The sequence below is a fragment of the Sorex fumeus genome, unplaced genomic scaffold, assembly GCF_029834395.1.
Source record: "Sorex fumeus unplaced genomic scaffold, SorFum_2.1 ptg000037l, whole genome shotgun sequence".
Lineage (NCBI taxonomy): Eukaryota > Metazoa > Chordata > Mammalia > Eulipotyphla > Soricidae > Sorex > Sorex fumeus.
The window spans coordinates 47,565,415-47,582,627 of NW_026606094.1; the positions used below are offsets into that span (position 1 = coordinate 47,565,415).

Below are 17,213 nucleotides of genomic sequence, written 5' to 3' on the forward strand. Positions count from 1 at the left end.
ACATATGAGCACACAAGGCTCAACGTTTAACAACATACTAGTAATCTCATATAGATGGGCTTAATGGCCACTGGGTGAAATACAACAATCTTCACATACTCTCCTCTAATAGAAGTTTTTTTTGGAACATTTTTAGCAGTTTATTCATAACAAACAATACAAAATCAATTATTTCAGTTCTTCTTGAGACAGGGGCTGGAATTCGGGATGAAAACATCCAAAATATGGTGGTGGGAAGGTGTAATGGTGGTGGAATTGGTGTTTGAATATTAAATGTATTCAAATGTTGTGAACTTCTTTAAAAAATAAAATTAAATTTAAAAAATCATTTAACCCATTAAATTATATTATATTAACAAAAATTATTACTTGTTTAAATTTAGGAAGTTTATGTTATTCTTTAAAATAGTTGTTTTTGAAAATTGTAATTTTCTGGTTAAAAATGAGATCTCTAAGTATGGTGGATATTGCTAACTTTTCTTATTTCAGAAACCATTTATTTGTGTTGTCTCTGACCTTACTTCAGTCACAAGCATCTGCTTTTTACTTTGCTTTAGCTTCACACTTATTTTCTTGAACTTTTCTTTTGGGGGATACTTTTCTTCCCTTATCTCGTTCAAGGTTCAGCTTAAATGTCATTTCCATGAGTCATCCACACACACTGATATGAGAGGTATATGCCTTCTTTTCATACTTTCATTCATACTCAAGATCATGTATTTATACTTCTCTAGAGCATATGCCTTCCCTTCCTTTTGGGTATTGTTATTTGTTTGTTTTGGGTGCACCCTTAGAAACTACTCTCAACTTGATATGACAATGGCCCCTAAGTGCTCTGGGGACCTTATTTTTTTTTTCCCTTTATTTTATTTTATTTTTTTTAAAGTTGTAGATTTACAATTTTTTGTGCTTTGGTTTCAATCATACAATGATCAGATACCCATCCCTCCACCAGTGCCCATTTTCCACCACCATGGATAATATCCCTCCCACCCCCATCCCCCCATCCCCCCTGTCTCTGTGGCAGGGCAATCCCCTGTGTTCTCTCTCTCCGTTTGGGTGTTGTGGTCTGCAAAAGAGGCATTGAGTGGCAAACATGTTCAGTCCATAGTCTACTTTCGACATGCATCTCCCCTCCTGGGAGGATCCTCCAAACATCCTTTATTTGGTGCTCCCTTCTCTATCTGAACTGCCCTTTCCTCTAGGATACCCGGCTGGCCTCTAAGTTATGGAGTAATCCTCCTGGTGCTGATCTCAGCTATTCTTGGGTATTAATCTCATACTTTGTTACTTTATATCCCCCAGATGAATGCAATCTTTCTATGTCTATCCCTCTCTTTCTGACTCATTTTGCTTAGCATGATACTTTCCATATTGTACCACTTGTATGTAAATTTCATGACTTCATCTTTTCTAACAAAAATATGGAACGCTTCACGAATTTGCGTGTCATCCTTGCGCAAGGGCCATGCTAATCTTCTCTGTATCGTTCCAATTTTAGTATATGTGCTGCCGAAGCGAGCACTGGGGACCTTATTATGCTGTGTTGGGGATATCATCCTGAATGTAAAAAACCCAGCTATCTCTCTAGCCCCTGATATTTATTTTGTTAAAAATAATATGTATCCCACTAAATATAGAGGTCTATATTTAGGCCTCTATAGGCTTTATTACACAATTCTCAGGGCAGCATTCTATCTAGTAACTAGGAAAGTAGACACTACGAGAGGTTGAACAAAATGAAATATTTTTTAAATCAGAAAGTAGATAGCAAAAAAAAATATTAATTTAGGCAAAGCACCGTTCCTTCAGAAAATGTAATAAGGTGAAGTCATACAGATTGCCTTATTAATGTAGACTAGGAAACTCCAGGTTAATTGGTAAATTCAAATTTGGGAGAGATAAAAATTGAAGTTAAATTTGATAGTAAAAGGTAGTAGAGGGGGGTGGGGGTAGAAAGTGTGCACAGTTTAAATTCCACTTGGGACTACTTTTAAAAATTATTTTTTTAAAAAAAACAGTGTTCATTATTTCTATATGCTTTCCCCTTCAAGTTAAGTGGAATTTTCTTCAAAGAGAGAACTCATTTTTCCTAGTGTATCAATATGATTACTAAAATAGTTTGAGTGAAGTAGGTGATTAATAAATCTCAATGAATTTTGAAAGGAAGGCACTCCATTCTGTGTGAACAAAAGTCACACCGTTTTTGTGAAACTTACTTCATTTCGTGTGTGTTATATTTAGATGGTAAGTTGCTTACAAGGCCACTAAAAACCAGACATGGACCTGGTTATCAATGCTTCCTTGAACTCTGACTGGCCAATTTGCTTGATGACATTCCAAAATAATTGGACGATGGGCCCTTAAATGACAGGCTTCTGACAGTGCCTGTCAGACTCTGAAGGAAGCTCAGAATCTCCTCCCTGTCTCCAACGTACTTTGTACCTGGGTGAACCTCTGGATTTCCGCCTTGCTCCAACATGCCTGAGATTGGGATGGACTCTCAGGGATTGGGAGGACTTGTCTCCAACCCGTCCAAGAGATGGCACGGCTGATGATACCCCTCTCTTGTTGAATTCATGCATAACCCTAAGATGAGACTGTGGAACTCACCAAACACCTAAACATGTCACATTAAAAGTGCCTATGTTTGAAGGGTTCAAAAATGGCTGCAAAAAAGCCATCTGCATTTCTATGTTCATTGCAGCACTACTGACAATAGTCAGAATCTGAAAACAGTGTGAGCGCCTAAGAATAGATGACTGGATAAAGAAACTATGGTACATCTACACAGCAGATTACTGCACAGTCACCAGGAAACATGAAGTCGTGAAATTTGCTTATAAATGGATAGACACGAAGAATATCATGCTGAGTGAAATGAGTCAGAAGGAGAGGGACAGACAGAATGATTGGACTCATTTTTTTAATATAAAAAACATAGCATGAGACTAATACCCAAGGACAGAAGAAACAAGGGCTAAGTGGAATGGTTCATGGTTGGATGATTGCCACAAGTGGCCGTGGAGAGGGCAGCTAGGATACAGAAGGGATCATTATGACAATTATAGTTGGAAATGTTTGCTCTGAACAATAAGAGGGGATGTTTGTCCATTGTCTATCTTCTGTTCTTAGATTATTCCTGTGGTTTAGACAGGCTTGTCTACCTTTACATGATAGTCTTCAAGATTTGTCTTTTCCATATATACTTTTTTTTTGAGAGATGTTAGGTGAAGGGTGGCCTTTGGGCTACAACTAGCTGTGATCGGGATTTACTCAACCTGTGAAAAAGGCCCATTTCTAAAGCTGGGAATGAGTTCTAGGGACACTGTAGAAAAAAAAAATCTCTTGTACACTGTTGATAGGAATGTCAGCTAATGTAATCTCTATGGAGAATGGTCTAAAGAATCTTTACTAGAGACAGAAAAGTCATATAATAAAGTTGCTCTTTTCCTAACTACTTATCCAAAGAGCGATAGCACAGCAGGTAGGGCGTCTGCCTTGCACGTGGCCAACATGGCCGACCCGAGTTCGATTCCTCCGCCCCTCTTGGAGAGCCCGGCAAGCTACTGAGAGTATTCGATATGCCAGACACAGTAACAACAAAGTCTCCAATGGAGACGTTACTGGGCCCGCTCGTGCAAATCGACGATCAACGGGAGGGCCTTTACTATCCAAAGACTGTGAGTACACAGATTTGAAAAGATATTTGCAGCCCTAAATTCACTGCAGTACTTTTTACAATAGAAAGGGCATGGAAAGGGTGTATGGTGCCGCCAGCAGGTTAATCTGTACCTGTGAGGTGAGTGCATCAGCAGCCTGATGGCGCCTTCAGACTTCCAGATACCCCAAAATTGCTGCTGTACCTTTGGACAGACCACAAAAACTTGGGACAAAGTTTACCAAGAAAGTAAACGGCCAAAAGTTAGGTATGTGGGAGATACACCCGCAAACCACCTCCGGCTCAGCTATATAATTGGAGGCATGGTCTCTCTGGTTCCTGATCGAACTGCTTAATGGCCATGATCCCAGAGACTCAGAAACAAATCTCGGAACCCAACAGCTTTTGGCAGAAATGTGTCCAGTCCTTTCAGTACGTTACAGGCGCTGGACCACCCCACATGGGAATAGGTTTCGTGCCTTGACCTGTTCTCCCTGGTGGCTCGGTGGCCGCCATCCTCCAGAGGCCACTGGACAGTCATATTTGGGTCTACAGTGACGAGACACATGGGGCCTCACAGGATGGGGGTGGAGCCGGCCCTTTCTTCCCCATCCCAACAAGATCCCGCATCGCTGCCCAAGAACAGCCTCTCTGGCTCCTGATCAACCTGCTTAACGGCCATGAACCCAGAGACTCAGAAATAAATCTCGAAACCCAGAGACTTTTGGCAGAAATGCGTCGGGACCATGCAGTATGTAACTGTCACTGGACCACCCCAGGGAGGAAAGGGTGCTGTCCCTCCACCTGCTACCCCTTGGCAGCTTAGTGGCTGCCATCCTCAGAGGCCACTGGACAGTCAGATTTGGGCCCGACAGTGACGAAACATGTGGGCCTCACGGGATGGGTGTGGAGCCGGCCCTTTCCTCTCCGTCCCAACGAGGCCCTGAGTCGCCGCCCATGAATGGCCTCTCTGGCTCCTGATTAAGCCATTTAATGACCAGGATCCCAGAGACTCAGAAACAAATCTTGAAACCCAGTAGGTTTTGGCAGAAATGCATCCGGACCCCGCAGTAGGTTACTGTTGCCGGACCACCCCAGGGGGGAAAGGGTGCTGTCCCTCTGCCTGCTCCCCCTTGGTGGCTCAGTGGCTGCCATCCACCAGAGGCCACTGGACAGTCAGGTTTGAGACACATGCTGATGAGACACATGGGGCCTCAAGGGATGGGGGTGGAGCCAGCCCTCCCCCCACCCACCCCAACGAGACCCCTAGTCGCCTCCAAGGAACGGCCTCTCTGGCTCCTGATCAAGCCATTTAATGGCCATGATCCCAGGAACTCAGAAACAAATTTTGGAATCCAGCAGCTTTTGGCAGAAATGCATCCAGTGTCTGCAGTAGGTTACTGGCACTGGGCCACCACAGGTGAGAATAGGTTTTGTGCCTTGGCCTATTGCCCCTGGCGGCCCGGTGGCCACTATTCTCCAGAGGCCACTGGACAGTCAGGTTTGGGCCTGCAGTGGCGAGACACACGGGGCCTTCAGGGATGGGGGTGGAGCCGGCCCTTTCCTCCCAGTCCCAACAAGACCCTGAGTCAGCACCCATGAATGGCCTCTCTGGCTCTTGATCAAGCTGCTTAACGGCCATGATCCCAGAGATTCAGAAGCAAATCTTGAAACCCAGCGGCTCTGGGCAGAAATGTGTCTGGACTGGGCAGTAAGTTACTGTCGCTGGGCCACCCCAGGGAGGAAAGGGTGCTGTCCCTCCGCCTGCTCCCCGTAGGCGGCTTGGTGGATGCCATCCTCCAGAGGACATTGGACAGTCAGGTTTGGGCCCTCAGTGATGAGACACGTGGGGCCTCATGGGATGGGGTTGGAACCGGCCCTTTCCTCCTCGTCCCAACAAGACCCCAAGTCACTGCCCATGAACGGCCTTTCTGGTTCCTGATCAAGCTGCTTAACGGACATGATCCAGGAGACTCAGGAACAAATCTCAGAACCCAGCAGGTTTTAGTAGAAATCCCTCCAGATTTAAGTGTTAAAATTTCTGAATTTCAAAATCAGGCAGCCACTACTGCAGCCAAGTCACATCATATGTTATTCATAACCAGCAATAGGAAAGAAATTGTCTACTGTTGTCTTTTGAGCAGATCTAAGTGTTGGGGTAAAATCTCAAATAATAATGGTGAGTCTGTTGTCAAAATATTGAATGTAATGAAAGTAGAGAGAGAGTAATGTGGAAATCATCTGCCCCACAGGTAGGGGGAGGGTGTGTAATGGGGGTGAACTGAGGTTTTTGGGGGTGGGAAATGGGCCTTGGTGAAGGTGTGGGTGTTTCATTGTATGACCAAGACTTAAACCTGAAAGGTTTGTAACTGCTCTCATGGTGATTCAATAAAAAAAATTATAAAAAAATGAAAAAAAAAAAGTAAGGTGGAGTTCATGCCCAATTGAATCAGCTAATCGGTGGCTGAATAAATAGCAGTACTCCTGTGTTATACAATCTCTCTTTCCCCCACCCTTTGATTATGGGCATATGCTACTTCACAGGGCTGGAGCAATAGCACAGCGGTAGGGCGTTTGCCTTGCATGCAGCCAACATGGCCGACCCGAGTTCGATTCCTCCGCCCCTCTCGGAGAGCCCGGCAAGCTACCGAGAGTATCTCGCCCGCATGGCAGAGCCTGGCAAGCTCCCCGTGACGTATTCGATATGCCAGACACAGTAACATCAAAGTCTTCAGTGGAGACGTTACTGGGCCCGCTCGAGCAAATCGATGAACAACGGGAGGGCCTTTACCTTTACCTTACCTGCGTTAAAAAAAAAAGGGGAGGAATGGAAGCAACAAAACACCCAGTGATATTACTAGGTAACCAAGTTGTGATATATATATATTATAATAGCTCTCCTCTACTACAAAAAAATGAAAAATTGCCTTTTGAAACAGCATGAGATAGGCTTGAAGTGATCATGCTAAGTGAACTAAGTCAGAAAGAAAAAAGACAGTTTCGAAATGACTTTATTTAAATGTGGAATGTTAAGAAAAGAAAATGAATGAAAAATAACAGACTGTCTAAAGTATGTATGGTATTTTTCAGAGAAGAAGTGGGAAACAGAGTAGACCAGGTCAGTTTTGCAATAGTGACAGTAGTTGAACAATGGCTGTGGTTGTGATGGAGCAGTCACGGTGCTCCCATTGTTCATCGATTTGCTCGAGTGGGCCCAGTAACATTGTGAGACTTGTTACTGTGTTTGGCATATCGAATACGTCACGGGTTGCTTGCCAGGCTTTGCCATACGGGCGAGATACTGTCGGTAGCTTGCCGGGCTCTCCGAGGGGGGCAGAGGAATCGAACTCGGGTCGGCCATGTTGGCTGCGTGCAAGGCAAATGCCCTACCCACTGTGCTATCGCTCCAGCCCTGTGACGTAGCATATGCCCATAATCAAAGGGTGGGGGTAAGAGACATTGTGTAAGGGTAAGACGCTTGCCTTGCATGCAGCTAATCACTGTTCTATATGATATGGCACAGCAGCTATTATCCCAAACACCACTAGAGGTCATTCTTGAGATCAGAACGCTGAGCACTTCATAGTATGGCCCCCAAACCTAAAAACAAACACACAAGGAAACAACAGCAGTGAAGTGTGAAGCTATACTCTGGAAGAATAAAGTTCAGTAGAGCTAACTAAGTGGTTAGCAGATGTGAGATAATGTGCTATGGAAGAAACAGATGAATCATTTTAGAAGTGTCACTGAGGAAGCAAGGTAGGCCTGGAAGTCTGCGTAGGATTTTTTATGGCAGGAGGGGCTGAAGAACAGGTTGAACAAACAAGGCTTAGAAAGTTGGGCTGGGTTGGGTGGTGAGGGGCTGGGGGCTCAGTCAGTGAAAGAAGAACAGGTGGGAACTGCTGTTCTGAGAAGTCTCACATCCTTAAGCCTCTTCTGCCTCCAAAATACTTCAGAAAGAAAATATTTTCCTGGAAATATTATCACACATTTTAACTAAAATAAAGGCCAAACATACCTTTTAGTGTGTCAGTTGTTCCTTTGTGAATGCAGAAAAAATGACAGTGATGGAAAAGGTCAAAGGAAGGGCACCTTTAACCATCTGAAGGGCAGAGGCATTTCTGGGAGATGATGACAGACTAGGAAATGAGGGGTTTTCCCCGCTGCTCTGACAAAAGAAAAGCGGGAAAGAAAAAGACATTTTTTGAGACACTCGCTGAATCTCTAAAGCATTCAGAAAGGATACATATGAAATAGCTGAGCAAATTTTTTTTTATTTTAATGGGGTTAGTAAATAATTTCCTGAAAATCCCACTGAATTCAAGTAAAAATTAAAGACAAAGAAAAATAAACTAAAATTATTGTCTGATTTCTGCTGTTGCTGGATGCTCAGGCAAGAGACAGTAAAACCATGGCTTTCTCAGGAAGCAGCTTTCTTGAGCATGTGCCACAGGCGTTCAGAGGATTCAGATCTGAAGTCTAAGCCCTAAGAATAGAAGGCGACTGTTGAAATATAGCACCAAATATTTTAGGCCTAACAATTGATTTGTCCTTTCTCCCTTGCCACAAGGAGCTTAGGTTTATCAGGTTACACCCATCACAGTGCTCCCAAGTCACTTCCATTCCTTTGTTTAGCTGTAACCACTTCTTTATGCTCTCTTCTCCAACCAGTTAATTAGCTTTCCCCCCTAATCAGAATCTGTTAATTTGTAAGGTCAGATCCTTCTAGGACACTGAACTTGTAAGTTAATATTGCTTTCTCCTCTTCTTATGTCTTTTGAATAGTTTACTTTGATGCAATGTTCTTTTTGTATAGATACAGGAAGACAGTTAATATTATGCTTTGTAACTTAGGATTTAATTGGCTTTGAATATTATTCATTCCCGGGCATCTGCTTTCTCAACTTAAGCCTCAGTTGCCCTCTCTTCCTAGTGCCCCCAAAAGCAGGGTCCTGATGAGGGACTGGATGGAACCAGGGCAAGCAGTAAGCTATGTGCTACCCTGGCATCGAGATGAGCCAAGCCAAAGTGCCACAATTCTTTTTTTCATTTCTTTGCTTTTTGGGTCATACCCAGTGATGCTCATGGGTTACTCCTGGCTCTGCACTCAAGAATCACTCCTGGCAGTGCTTGGGGGACCATATGGGATGCTGGGAATCGAACCCGGGTCAGCCGCGTGCAAGGCAAACGCCCTGCCTGCTGTGCTATTGCTCCAGCTCAGCTCAGTGCCACGATTCTTAACTATAAGTTATGAGTTTGATTATAGACAAATGCTGTCATGATCCAAAAGTAACTACGAGACTAGGACCCTGCTAGAGATAGGAAAGACTATCTGGCCTGAGCACTGTAGTCTGAAATCGAGATGGCCCTAAGAGAGCAATTCTATAAGCTTAAAGTATTTCTTACTGTGTCCATACAAAATGATTTATATTATGTATGCTTATATGTTTGTTGGACATGGAGAGGAGAAACACACCCAGGGGATTCCGTTCTAGATGGGTTGATCTGATAAATGAGAATCTGTCCTAGAAGGGGCTTTCCCATGTGTTCTGACTAGTTTGGATGAGGCTGAACATTTCTCCCCTTCAGACTGCCTTCAGTAAATAATTTTGGTATATTGTAAGAGGCAATTTTCTCACAGAAACCTGGCTGATCTTTGACATGCAGATCTCAGATGCTAGCCAGGCCTGATCTTTGGGATGTAGATTCCAGGCTCTAGCTGGACTAGTCTTTGGGATACAAATCCAAGTGCTTGTAGCCCAAGAAAAGTTTCAGTTTTGGTTTTGTATCTTCTTTCAGGAGGCCAAAATTACTGGCCTGCAGGTGCAAAGAAACAGTGTATGCTTTGCTGCCTCAGTGTTCTTTCTGTAACTCCTTTTGTTGACATCACTGCATTGAGCCCTTTAGAGGTACCATGATCTATATAAGGAGATTTTGGGGCTCTCTAGAGGGAATACAGGCTTGAGAGAACCTGGGGGTCACAGGTCTGAGAGAACCTTGGCCCTCCATGACATAAATTTCTTTTATGGGATATAATGATGATGTAGGCAGGTAGATAGGGAAAGGTTCTTTGCAATGAAACAAAGTTTCATGGAAGAAGAATTCTAGGAATCCACCTTGTGGATACAGAACAAAGGCCTGATAAGACCATCCGCAGAACCTGAGGATATAGGCCTCCTCCTCCTCCCCATGAAATTCCTCTTTTTGGACCTCCCTGGTAACCTCCTTAGCAACAGACTTTTACCTGGGAAGAAGCCCCATGTGGGGGCAGGCTGGAGAAACCCTATAAAGGCCACCTTGAACAAAGCTTCCTGAGCCCATGTGCTGCTTGTGCCCACGTGGCCGAGCACATGTGGTGCCCGAGCACATGTGTCGCCCGCATCTCCCCTCTTGAGATGTGTACTTTCATGCTTTCATCTCTCTCTCTCTCTCTCTCTCTCTCTCTCTCTCTCTCTCTCTCTCTCTCTCTGCCCCTCCGCACCTAAAAATCCTCCAAATAAAATCTATTTACTTCACTGCTTGTCTACTCCTGGAATTCCTTTCTGCAAGGCGAGACAAGAACCCAGTAACCCTGGGTCCCGGGTGGCAGAGGCGGGTGGGGAGAATGTGACTGTCTTTCTCCTCCCCACTTCACATAAGTCACCCGTGTGGCCCACCGACATCAATGAGACTGTAAGAGTGGGCTGAGGGAGGCAGAGGAGAGACAGGAGTGAATGGAGAGAGGATTGGAATAAACTGCAACTAAGACCAACCAGCCAAGATCAACCTCCCTGGAGTGGAAAAACGGCCTGAGACTACAGAACACAGGCACCGGGAGAGATAGAACGCTGCTGTCCTTTCATGCTTACACAGGCGACCAGTTTAAAGTCACTTCAGCAGGCTTGCTTACAGAGGAAGGAAGCAGGATTGTACTAGATGAGGACATTCCTTCCTACAAGCTAGGTAAGGAGACTCTTGCCTCAAGAGACTGTTAGGTGTCTGGTTCACTAAAGAAGAACCTGTTCAGGCTGGGGTCCCTTCTTTGAGCAGTGCCTCACACACCTGTGTTCCTCTCTGTGGTTTCCTGCCATACTGCAATTTAGTATCAGACTTTCTGTCTTCTATGTAGCTTTGGTTAATTTCATAATTCTGTACCATTGATCTCTGTGTTAAAATCTCACTTCCCTATCTACTTTGTAATATTACTGTGAGGATCTGAACCAGTAAAACAAGTGATGGGGCATACAGAAAATTGTCAGACTCTCTGGAGCTAAGGAAGCAATCTGCTCTCTTAGGACATGTTTTTGGAATGTGGCAGAATTAGATGCTTGGCAGTTCTGACTTGGGACAGTAGATGTAAAATAGAGTGGAAATCCCTATTTGTAGGGTAATGGCTACAAACAGAATGCTCCAAAGTTTGGTTCAGGCAAACTAACTATAAGACTGCTTTAGGCATGGGATAAAGTTGAAGGTAAAATTGGTAACACAGAGAAAAAAGAATTATTCTATTAAAAAAAAGTATGGGAGTTATGCCAAGATTTGTGGCATGGATCTCGGTGTGCCAATTAAGAGAGAACTAAGAAGAGAAAAATGAAATGCAGCAAAGAAAAAAACTTTTAAGAAAAAATGTAATGATATAATTTGCATGTTTAATCTCTGAGGTTATACTTCATTACAGTAAAATTGTTTAATACTGGCATATGTTTATGGAAGTGTGGTACAGGTGGTGGTAGATGTAGTATCCAAAGAGAAAGGCAAAGAATATTTCAGGCCAAGAACACACAAAAAAATTACTAAAAAATGCTTCTAAACAAGAAAGATTTATTTCTGAAACTTCTCTTTGGAAATAGGGTATGTACACATATTAGGGAATTCTTTGAACACTAAAGGAAATATGCTTTACATATTTGAGAGACTCTATCTCTGAAAAATGAGACTAGTTATACACTCTTCTGGATCATTTTAAAATTGTGGGCTTTTATTTGTTTGTTTGCTTTAGGGACACACCTGGCAGTGCTAAAGGGTTACTCCTGGCTCTACACTCAGGAATCACTCCTAGCAGGCTCAGAGGACCACACGGTATGCTAAAGATCAAATCACAGTTCAGCTCTTTACAAAGTAAGTGCCTTACCCATTTTATGATCTGTCTAGCCCATGGCTTTGTTTTTGATTATTACAGTGATTGAATGTTATTATTACCATTTGGTGGGTGAATGGTAAAAATGTCAGCTTTATTAAAATTTGCAAGAGTACTGCTTAATGGAGAACTGTTCTGTTTATTTGATGAATTAATTTTGGAGAGAGCACCACTGGCAGTGCTTGAAGAGAGATCTCTCCCAGTGGTGCTTGGGGGACAATCAGTGTCGGGGATTAAATCATGGAAGTTTTTTTTTATGTATATTGCAGTACTATTCACAATAGCCACCATCTGGAGACACCCCAAGTACCTGAAAACAGATGACTGGATAAGGAAACTATGATACTTCTACGTTATGGAACACTATGGAGCTCCAGGAAAAATAAATTCATGAAATTCGCTTATACATGGATGGATATGAAGAGTATCATGGTGAGTGAAATGAGTTAGATGGAGAGAGACAGAGAATAATCACACACATTTTCAGGATATAAAAAAAAAGTATGAGACTATTCCCAAAGACAGTAGAAACAAGGGGCAGGAGGAGGACTTGTCCATAGTTGGAGGCTTGCCACAAGTGGAACTGGGTGGTGGAATGGGTGAGAGGGGTGCAGTTATGACAGAGTAGGGACCACTGTGACAATGATAGTTGGGAATGACCACTCTGGAAAATTACTGAGTGATGAAAGAAGGTAAAGTGATATACATGATGACCTTTCAATACCTGTATTGTAAACCATAATGCCTAAAAGGAGATAGAGAGAGACAGAGGCAGAGACAAAGACAGATAGAGAAAGAGAGAGACAGACAGACAGAGAAGAAAGAGAGAGAAGTGTCTGCCACAGGCTGGTGGGGTGATCTTGGCAGGAGGGAAACTGGGGATATTGATGGTGAGAAATGAACACTGGTGAACGTTGTTGAAACATTGCATGATAGAAACTCAATTCTGAGAAACTTTATAACTGTGTATTTCATGCTGATTCAATTTTTAAAAAAAGGAAAAAAGAAACTGATCAGCTTCTAAAAAAAAAAAGGTCATGCAAATATGCACTTCATCCCTTTGAGTCTGATCCACCTCTGATGAAGAATTGTTCTGAATTCTATTCAACTTTTGAATGTCCAACTAGAACATCATGATTTTTTAACTAAGTTATATGATATTCTGATCAATTAATTGTAATTGATATTCGGCAGAGTCTCCTGCCCCCGCGCCTGGCTGTCCTTGCCGGGGCCCCTTGCAGAGGGGTGGGTTGAGTTTCCCTCCCCGCCCCGAGCAGAGCTCCAGCAGCCGAAGACCTCCAGAACCAGTCACAACCATGCTGAGACCACTCTCCACACTCATGAAGGTACCAGCAGAGAAACAAAGGCATGTGGGTCCTGGGGCTGAGATCTCCAAGCCTGCTCGGATCAGGGCTGAGCATCCTCCACCCAGATCCTCCATCTTCCACTAGGCAGGGGTCACACCCGCCAACTGGCCCCCTGGCGCCGTGTAATCCCATCAGCGGCCAAGACCCAGACTATAAAACCCAGCCCCCAGAAGCGTGCTTAATAATAACGACATCTTATTATCTCATTCTTACTTTGAACAACCTGCCAGGCTATGGAATATAACCTGTCCTCAAGGCAGATCTGGCAAACTCCCCATGACGTACCCAATATGCCAAATACCAGTAACAATGATGAGTCTCATTCTCTTAATCCTGGAAGAGACTTGAGTATGGCACTTTTTAAAATCTCAGGGCTAGGACGAAGGAGACATTACTGGGGCTTACTCGAGGCGATCGACGAACAACAGGATGATCGTGACCGTGGTTGTATGATATTCAAAAGGAAAACCAAACCAAATGGCAAATATGAGCACTATGTGTACTAACTATAGTTTGAATACACTTACATTTTCTAAAAAATCAAACTTTACATTTTGTTTAAAACTTCTAAAAAGTTATTTTGAAAATTTGCATAATTGTTGGTAAATTACAGCAATGTTCAAGTGATTTTGTTGTCTATGTAACACACTTGTCTTGGTTTGTATCTAGATTGAATTCAAAAATGATTCTCCAGCTTCTGACTATTTCATTATTTCTTCCTATGTAGTTATTCCTAAGAAAACCATGTTATATATTAATTTATCAAAATTATTATCATTTAATAATTTATATAACTCTGTGGCATTCCTTTGACTTTAAAAAGTCATGAGTATATTCATAAAAGTTATATCATAAATTTTATTATAGGATAAAAAAGAGGACTAATGAGTATCTGTAGTAAAAGGTGGCATTAAGTCAATAAGGTTGAAAAAAATAGACTAAAGGGTATTAAACTGAGAGATGTAAAAGCATGGGTTGTTCTGAATATCCATTGCCAATGCACTCTACCTTCTCAACTGAAGGAAAATTACAACAAATAATCAGGTCGAGGAGAGGAAATAAAGGTTTGGGGTTGACCACAAGTACCTCAAAGTAAAACTTTCAGTCCTTTGGCTTAACACCAAGTCTGTCAGTTCACAAAGCCAGAAGATCTGAAAGAAAAATAAAAACAAAACCCCAAATCTCTTTGGCATTCTTAAACAATAGGGAGAGTCTTCCAAGTGCTCAGGAGAATGTAAGTGAAGCAAAGCCAGGGAAGATCCAGGACTTCTGCTTTTTTACTGAGGGTTAACAAAATTGGAGAACAAGTACTAATGTTAATAAAAATTCTGACTTCACAGCTAGAAATGTCTTCTTTAAGTAATGAAACTTGTACAAATGGGCCAGAGAGATATAGTACAGTGGTAGGATGCTTTCCCTGTGTGTAGATGACCACAGTTTGATCCCCAGCACTGCATATGTTCTCTTGAGTGTCACCAAGGGTGATCTCTGTCCATCACTGAGTGTGGGCAAACCTGGAAATAGAAGAGGAAAGGGAAGGGAAGGAGAGAAAGAGGGAGGAGGGAGGAAGGGAGGGAGAGAGGAAGATAAAAGGAAGAAAAAAGGAGAGAAAGAAAGGAAGGAAGGAGGGAGGGAATAAGAGAGGAAGGAAGGAAGGAAGGAAGGAAGGAAGGAAGGAAGGAAGGAAGGAAGGAAGGAAGGAAGGAAGGAAGGAAGAAAAAGGAAGGAAAAAAGGAAGGAACAGTTTGGGTAGAATTTGGATATAGGCTGGAGCGAATAGCACAGCGGGTAGGGCGTTTGCCTTGCACGCAGCCAACACGGCCAACCCGAGTTCTATTCCTCCGCCCCTCTTGGAGAGCCCGGCAAGCTACCGAGAGTATCTCGCCTGCATGGCAAAGCCTGGCAAGCTCCCCATGACATATTTGATATGCCAAACACAGTAACAACAAAGTCTCACGATAGAGACGTTACTAGGCCCGCTTGAGAAAATCAATGAACAACGGGAAGACAGTGATTGATTGCAGTGCTGCAGCATAACTAAATATTGAAAACATGAAAGAAATTAGACACAGGAAAACAAATAGAATACAATTCCAGTTTGTATGAAATGCCTGGAATATGTAAATTTATTAACGAAAAATTATTTAGGATGGCCAGGGAGGTAGTATAACAAGTAGAGCACTTGCCTTGCACACGGCAGATCTGGGTTCAATCCCTGGTATCCCATATGGTCCTTTTAGTTCTATCAGGAGTGATATCTGAGTGCAGAACCAGAGGTAAGCCTTGAGCACTACTGAGGGTGGCTTCAAAACCAATATATATATAATATATTTATTAATATAATTTAAAATTCTTAATTTTTATTTTTTTAATATTTTTTTATTTGAGACACCATGAGTTACGACACTGTTAATGATTATTTCATGCATACAATGTAGAATACATACATTTATTTAAAAAAGAAAGAAATTCTGATTACCAGGGTTAGCAGAGAAATAATGGGTCATCATCATTTTATAGAATTGATCTTTGTTCATTTACTTTTGGCTACACCCATTATTGCTCAGAGCTTACTCCTGACTCTATGCTCAGTGGTTACTTCTGGCAATGTTCAGGTAACTACATGTGGTGATACGAATTGAATCAGGATTGCAGTTTGTAAAGCAAATGCCTTATCTGCTGTATTATTTCTCTAACCCAGATATTTCTTTATTAAATTGAATGTAATAGAAAAATGTTTTGGGTATAAATAGCAGTTATGGTGATACAACATTGTGAATGTATTTAATGTCACTGAATTGGACTGTACATTTACAAAGGTTTAAAATGATAAATAATATGTTTTGTATATGTATGTATGTATTTTTGCCACAATAAGCATTTAAAAATCAATTATTTATTTGTTTTTATTTTCATAAAGTTGTTCACAATAATGGATTACATTCATTATTTCAACACCAGTCCCATCATCATCACACCTTCCCACCACCATTATTTTGAATTTCCCACCACCACTCAAACCTGCAGATGCTAGATAATTTATTTGTATTGCCCCCTATGAATAACATAGATTGTCATGTGAATGGCCACACACTCCTAGAAATCTAAAATTTTAGATAATTAGGGTCTGGAGAAATATCTGCAGTGAGCTGCTCGGTTCTGAGATTTTTTTGTGTGTCTCTGAATCATGGCCATGATTTAAATAGTCGCTGGAGACAGCTCGTGGGCATGACATCCAAGGTCCCGTGGGGATGGGGAGATGGGAAGGGCCATCCAATCCCCTATCCCATGAGGCTTGAAGTTCGCATCACTAATACTGAATACCCGGGCTTTTCACTGGGTTATGGAAGATGGCAGCCATTAGGATTCCTAGGGGTCAGGTGGAGGAACAACGCCTGCTCCCATCTGAGGCACCCTGGTGAAATGGGCCTGATGTAAAGTCTGGAGGCATCTTTGCAGCGAGCTTCTTGGTTCTGAAATTCTTTTGTGTGTCTCAAAATCAATTATTTATTAAGGCGCAATAACTTACAACGTTATTTATGGTTGCATTTCAGACATACAATGTTTCAACAGCAGTCCTACCACCAGTGATAATTTCCCTCCACTGGTGTCCCCAGGTTTTCTCCCACTCTCCAACCTAACTTTTTCACAGGCACATTTTTGTTGGTTGCTGCAACTTGGATCTCATGGTTTTAGTGTTGTTGACTCTGTGGTTTATACATATTAATATACCACACCTTTTTAGAACTGATGTGCCATAGAACCCTGTTCCTGTTACCTCCTATCTGCCTTTTTACTATAACCTAAATCTCATTTCTTCCTTGTATTTGTTATTTATAATATAGGTACCTTTGATAACAATTTCCTCATCATGTTAGTCTACATACCATAGATAAGTGAAATCATCCTGTTTTTGTCCTTCTTCTGTCTCACTTCCCTTAACATGATATCCTCCTGTTCCATCCAAGTTGCAGGGAATTGCATGATTTCACCATTCCTTGCAACTGCATGGTATTTCATTATGTATACATACTACACCATTATTTACTCATTAATTGTTGGACACGTA

The 17,213-nt window shown here is 42.3% G+C and overlaps 1 non-coding gene across 1 annotated transcript; it reads right to left on the bottom strand.

Moving 5' to 3' along the window:
• Positions 1-1,418: 1,418 nt before the first annotated feature.
• On the bottom strand, positions 1,419-1,525 carry LOC130027955 (U6 spliceosomal RNA). Its single transcript, XR_008793139.1, has one exon. It is a non-coding gene; the product is annotated as a U6 spliceosomal RNA (small nuclear RNA).
• Between the last annotated feature and the right edge of the window lie 15,688 nt (positions 1,526-17,213).